Source organism: Lactuca virosa, chromosome 5 (assembly GCF_052849685.1).
Source record: "Lactuca virosa cultivar CGN04683 chromosome 5, Lactuca_virosa_CGN04683_v6, whole genome shotgun sequence".
Classification (NCBI taxonomy): domain Eukaryota; kingdom Viridiplantae; phylum Streptophyta; class Magnoliopsida; order Asterales; family Asteraceae; genus Lactuca; species Lactuca virosa.
This window is the reverse complement of record NC_136430.1, coordinates 29943265-29950452: the sequence shown is the minus strand read 5'-3', so window position 1 is coordinate 29950452 and position 7188 is coordinate 29943265. Positions and strand designations below refer to the sequence as shown.

Genomic DNA, 7188 nt, shown 5'->3' with positions numbered 1-7188 from the left:
AAAATAGTTATTAAACCACTGTTCGGTGCATAAAAGACCAGATTAAAATATTAAATATGATCTCCAAAGAAGGAGAAAATAATTTAAAACAAATAAATTTTAAATTTATCAATTTAGGAGTAATAGTTATAAGAATTAAAGGATTAATGAGAAAAAAAATTAGGTTGCAAAGTTCTTATTACCTTATTTAATAATAGAATTAAAGATATAACAGAAAGTATGATTGCTAGCACAGAAGTAGATATGAATAGTAATAGATGAATAATATATTGTAGCCCATATTTTTTAATAACAATCAAAGATTTTTATAAATATATAAAATTAGGAATTCAAACAAAATGATATGAAGAAGTTGAATTTGGAGAATTTACTAATAGCTTTAGGAATTTTAGGAAGATGTTCATCCACATCCACTACAAAATACAAAATCTTTACAGATAAGGTAGTAAATTTAATAAGTAGTAAAGGTATTAAAATGGTAAAACCCAAATAATTTTTCACAAAAACTCTTGCTAGATTAGAATGAGATATTAGTAAATTTGTTTATGATAATTCACCTACTATAGTACCAAGTGAAGCAGTAACATATACAAATAGATTAGAAAAAACAAGCTTCAGATTTTCAAATTACAACTTAATTCCTAATCAAGAATTTGAAGAAACAGAAACAAGAACCAAAAAGTATTTTTGTCAATATACAAATACCAAAAAATGAAGAAAAATTATATTTCCAAAAGAATTAAAAATTAAATTAAATAAAGAATAACTTCTTCAAACAGAAGATCAAATGTTTTTAAATAAACAACTAAGTGAAAATGAATATTTAAAATATGATAATATAGGAAATATTGTTTTAAAAGAAAACAACATAATAGAATAACAATTAACATTTTCTGATAATAAATCAAATATTTCATAAATAAGTTATCAAAAAGAATTAGTTATGGCCTTTGGAAGATTGGCGGTTCTTGACCTAGTCGAGTACGCTGGGCGTACGCTAGGAGTACGTCGGGCGTACTGGCTTGAAATCCGGATCGCAGAGACTTCAACAGGGCGTATACATGGACTTGTTTAAGTTAGGCCTCAGGCCCACCTGATTGTAGCAGGTCATTTTTTGGGCTTAAGGCCATGTTGGGGGTTCTTGGGCCATATTGGGCCTTAGAGGTGTAACACCCATAAAATTCAAGCCAATTTAAAACTTTTTAAACAATCCAAAAACCATTAGTTATTACAAAACTTGTTTTCAAAATGTATAATATCAGAGTATCCCAGAAACATAAACATAAATATGATGAGTTGTACGATCACGCCTTCGCATTGCCGCGATCCCCTGATGTACCTGAAACAATAAACTGAAACTGTAAGCCCGAGGCTTAGTGAGTTCCCCAAAATACCGATACACTGCACATAATACATATACAAATAACAGCATGTACTAGGTCCACAACTTTACAAACTGGATTACCCTTGGGCCCACAGTGTGAGTCTGGATTGCCTTCCGGGCCCACAACTCACATCTGGATTGCCACCGAGCCCACAGTACGAGTCTCCCTCAACTCGTATCTGGAATGCTCCCGAGCCCATAGTACTAGTCTGGCATGCCCCACCTAGCCCTCAGCTCGTATCTGGAATGCTCTCGGGTTTGTTGGTTACCATACGGAGCAGTATTACCTCAATCCACCCCACATAATATGTCGACATATAACACAACTAATGCACATACAGATGATCACATAATATCACAGGTAGTCCTACAGATCTACCTAACTGGTATGGCAACTAGCATGCAATACTAATTCATACTCAACATACTACCAACTGCTAGGATATCATATCCAGTGGGTCGGCCTTGGTGTCTTAGACCCCTTAGTATAGTGAGGATAACTCACCTCGCAAGTAGTGCTGAAATACTGTAAATCTCTTACTGATGTCTCACCGGTAATCCCGAACTGTCACATAATAATAAATACTAGGTTAATATCCAGCATTACTCCCTTGAGTAAGTGTCCTCATAACTCATTAAGTCCATTCCCTTTTGTTGGCCAAAGTCCCACACCAAGCCCTTAACTTGGAAGTCCATATACATAAGTCCACTATTGGCCCAATTTACTAAATTGGGCCCAACCTCCTTATTGGGCCTAACCTCATGATCCACTACCACTAACTGGCCCAAAACATCTTATTTACTAAGTCCAGAAAAGGCCAAATCCATTTAGTCCATAAAGAATCCAAAACCCGAAGCCCATTTGTCAATGGCCCAACAGAAGACGTACGCGGGGCGTACTCGTTCTGATGTTGACCACCATCGGGGTAGTTGACTCGGTACGCTGGGCGTACTAGACTTACGATGGGCATACGTTGCGTTTTGCCAAATCCTTATTAAGTGCTTAATGGCTTAAGCACTTAACCCCAACTTCAGATCCAGTGACTAAATGTGTCTAGGACCCATAAAGTCACCAACTTTATCACTTTGGACGTCCATAAAGTTCTAAATGCTTGGTCTTAATCCATTAAGACCTTATTTCTCTTGCATGGGACACCTATAGCTAATGGGACCTTATTTTTATCACTCAAGGTCCCTTCAAGAGCCTGTAAGGACAACTCTTTTCATCCACAACACAACATGCACCAATTTATGGTTTTTGGGACAAGAAATGCTTCTAATAAAGTAAAATGATGAGATCTAAGCATATATGTATAAAGTTTGGAAATTTATACCTTCTGGAGCTTCTTGAGCACAAACTAACATCAGATCTACAAACTTGATCTTCTTCTCCAACACTTTGATGCAATACCTGTTGGATTAGTGTCTAAGGCTGTAACTATATTTGGTAAGTACTTGACCCGGTTATGCATGGTCCTTTTGGGTTGCCTTCACCATAGCAACTTGACAGGATGATTTGTTAAGAGAAAAGAGATATTATTAATATATTATGAGAATAATATATATTTAAGGAATAATAATATTATTTGATTAATATAAGTCATATATTAATTGAGAATTAATTTGGTGACTTAAAGAGGTTAATTGAATAAAGGGCATAAACTGTCAAATGTGTGATAGTTGTATTTTGGGCTATGTATCCTTATGGATATTGGGGTGGACGAAATTTAGGGTTTGGGAACCTTAAATTCGTCCAAGCCTTGTATCTAGAAGGATCTTGGATTGCTTAGGGCCTAAGTCATTCAATTAGGGTTAAAGGAGAAACCCTAATAGCTCATAGTATAAATAGAACCCTTGGGATGGAGAAATTGACACTCTTGCAAGCCAAGGAACCCTAGGGCCGATTTCCATCTCTCTCCTCTCTCTCTCTCAAGATCATCTTCTTGCTAGTTGGTGTTTGTAAGTCATTAGAGGAGTGACAATTGTGACTCTAAGCTCTAAGAAGAAGAAGTATCAAGCAAGTAATTCAAGGTATTCTTTCAGATCTGATTTCATATGATTAGATTCAATATATTACATTAGATCTAGTATTGCAAGTCTTGGATTCAATGCATGTTCAATTAGAGAAACCTAGATCCAAGCAATTAGGGTTTGCATGTGCACATAGGAAAGTTCTTATGGCTCAAACTCATCAGTGGTATCAGAGCTTTGATTGATTTCTATTGAATTGATGCATTGGTTGATTGCTTGTTGCTTGAAAAATTCGATTTTGTGATTCTGACTGCTGTACTCGGCGAGTTCCACTGTGGACTCGGCGAGTAGCTCCAACTCGGCGAGTCCATAGAGGTACTCGGCGAGTTCGAGCGTCAGAAGGAGGAAGTTTCGGGATTTCTTGCTGTTTTACTTGAGGATACTTGCCTTAACTGTTTTGGGTCATTAAAATCCGATTTTAATCATATATATGAGTATATTCTTGACCTAACAAAAGATAATTACCAATTAGTTGAATAATAATTTCCTTATATGATAATTGTTGATTATTTTGAATTGAATTGGTAAATTGTTTTGCAAGTAACATTAAATAAGATCAAATTGAGATAATCTAATTAGATGATTTATATTATTTGCTATTTGATCCTTATGCTTTGAAAAAGTTCAAGACTTGTCCTCAAGCTTTGAAATTTCAAATTTTGTGATTAAAAGTTTAATTTGGATAATTTTAAATTTCAATCCCTAGAATTTTACAAGTTTAAAATTCAACCCTATACTATTATATTATTACAAGCTTAATATATATATATATATATATATATATATATATATATATATATATATATGTGTGTGTATGATTTACAATGCTAGTCTTACCGTTAGTAGGCCTCATTCACGAAGCCGGTCTATAAGGTGGGTATAAGGTTGCTGCCTATAAAATGGCGCTTAATGGGTGTACATTCACACCCACCGCTTGCTTGACTGGTGGAGGGTCGTTAGCCGAACGGGTAGGATAGGGCAAAACCTCCTCTCATTAATAAGTATAATGAATCTATATAAAGTAACTAAACATGTTTTATAAAATTCCCAATCTTAGTTACTTTAGGAAAAGTGAATTGATGCAATCCCATGAAATTACACTTTGCACCCTTGCTAAGACATTAATGGAGCGCGTGTGGTTAACCGGCACATTAATTGGGCTCTAAGCAAAGGTGGCAAAGGGTGACTCATTGTTTGTTATAGTTCAATGGAGCGTGTGTGGTTAACCAGCACATTGAATAGGTAACTGTAACAGTGGGGGCGCCTTGTACATTTGCATGGTTATTCACACCCACTTTGTGATCCTCGGCATCCCAGTCACAAACGAGAGGGGCATATCGAGATTTAAACATGCCATTGAAAGGTTCAATGAATCTCAAAGAAATCTAGGAATTCTCAATACACTTAAAAAACTTAAAGCTTATGTTTTTATGGTGAAGAATTAGTGAATCGTCATTCACTTACCTCCAAAATTATTTGCATATTGGATTACGGCATCCCTTTTCTAATGTGTAAATAACATTGTTGGGTCCTAGCCCTAATTTTTCATTTTGGGTGTTAATTAGGGACTTAATCTAATCAAACTTTGTTCTTTCTATTTGTAGATGTCTAACGCAAACAACGCAGCTGCTAGCTCATTTCCTCTAATGAGCCTTTGTCAAAAAGTGACATTCGATGGAACGAACTTTAGCGAATGGATAAGATACATTCGCACAATCGCGCGTTACGAGGACAAAGAGTATGTTCTCGATGAGAAGCTCGAAAAGATCAATCCAGAAACTGCTACTCCTAAAGAAATGGCTGTCTTTGAGAACCATGAGCGTGATGCAACGAAGGTCCATTGCATCATGATAGCCACAATGAACACAGAATTCCAAAAGTCCTATGAGGACATGTATCCTTATGAGATGCATTTAGACTTGATGGAGAGGTATCACCAAAGCGCGAGGCAAGAGCGCTATGAAATCATAACGAATATGATTACTGCTAAAATGGGAAGTGGGGAGTCTCTTACTGTGCACTTACAAAAGATGCAAAGGTATGTTGATCGTCTTCGCAAGTTGAATGTCAACTTTGGGGAAGATTTGGCTATCGACATTGTTCTTCACTCCTTGCCCTCATGCTACAACCAATTTAGGATGACCTACCACATGAACAAGGAAGAGGTCACCCTAAGCAAACTCCAAGGGCTCCTGAGGACTGCTGAGAGCAACCTTAAGGACAAGTCTGTTGCACCAACTCCCAATCCACCCGTTGCTCCTGTTTTGGCTATTGGACAGGGAAAGGGCAAGAAGAGGAAGGCTTTTTCAAAGAACCACCACAAAGGAAAGTCCCAAAATGGTTCCTCTTCTAGTGGGACCAAGGTTGATCCTGCTAAGCCCAACCCAAACCCAAAGGAGGCAGAGTGCCACCATTGCCACAAAATAGGGCATTGGAAGAGAAGCTGCCCGGAATATCTGCAAGCCATCAAGGATGGGAAGATCAAGCCATCTTTCGCAGGTATTTACACAATTAAATCTAATGATTCATCTCATACTATTTCTTGGGTTCTTGATACAGGGTGTGGTTACCACATTTGTTCTGATTTGCAGGGACTAGGAAGAAATAGGGATGTGGAGCTTGGAAGAATAAATCTGATCATGGGAAACAGAAGAACGTCGCCTGTCACCAAGATTGGAGTGTATTCTTTAGAGCTTAGGAATGGTTTGAATTTAGAATTAAATAATTGTTGCTACTCGCCAGATATGGCAAGAAACATCATTTCTTTTCATGGTTTATTTAGACAAGGATTTAGATATTCGTTTAATAATGAGAATGGTTCGATTTATGCTTATCTAAATGGTGTTTTATATTTTGAAGCAATGTCTTGTAATGGAATTTATGAAACTGTTATGGTTGTAGATAACCTAGGAAATGATGTGTTGTGTATGGATTCTTCCAATGGTATGGATAAAGCATCCTTGTGGCATTGTCGTCTTGGACATGTCAACAAGAAGCGCATAGCCCAACTCCAAAAGGATGGAGTGTTGGAGTCGTTCGACCTTAGGAAAGATGACACGTGCGAATCTTGTTTACTTGGAAAGATGACCAAGTCACCCTTCACTGGCACTTGTGCGAGGGGTGAGGGTTTATTGGATCTCATACATACAGATGTATGTGGACCCTTTAGATCCACCACAAGGGATGCAAATCGCTTCTATGTGACTTTCACAGATGATTATAGCAGATATGGGTATATCTACTTAATCAAGCACAAGTCAGAAACCTTTGAAAAGTTCAAAGAGTTTAAACAAGAAGTGGAGAATCAATTGGGCAGGAAAATCAAGATACTTCGATCTGATCGAGGTGGAGAGTACCTAAGTCTTGAATTCCACGACTACCTCAAGGAATGTGGAATAGTTTCACAATTGACGCCACCTAGGACACCACAATTGAATGGTGTAGCTGAGAGGCGTAATCGAACCTTGCTAGACATGGTTCGTTCCATGATGAGTCGTGCTTCACTACCTATCTCATTATGGGGGTATGCCTTAGAGACTGCCGCCCATATCCTTAATTTAGTACCCACAAAGAAGGTTGCCAAAACACCTCACGAGATGTGGACAGGGAAAGCTCCCTCGTTGGCACATATCAAGGTTTGGGGCTGTGAAGTTTTCGTAAGACGAGAAACTCACGACAAGCTCGAACCTCGTAGTGAGCGATGTATATTCATCGGCTACCCACAGAAATCCTTTGGATATCTCTTCTATAGGCCGAGTGACAATGTTGTCTTC

At 37.6% G+C, this 7188-nt stretch overlaps 1 protein-coding gene across 8 annotated transcripts in view; it reads right to left on the bottom strand.

Annotated features, from left to right (window-relative positions):
• Positions 1 to 1181: 1181 nt before the first annotated feature.
• LOC145115591 (uncharacterized) overlaps positions 1182 to 7188 on the bottom strand; it is a 33999-nt gene continuing 27992 nt past the window's right edge. For 3 of the 8 annotated variants that reach the window (XR_013711619.1, XR_013711623.1, XR_013711628.1), the window contains 2 exons: positions 2719 to 2795; positions 1348 to 1949 (listed from right to left, as the gene is read on the bottom strand). The gene's annotated coding sequence lies outside the window, so the exon portion shown is untranslated. The other 5 variants (XR_013711622.1, XR_013711626.1, XM_079051900.1 and 2 more) reach the window with 4 other exon arrangements.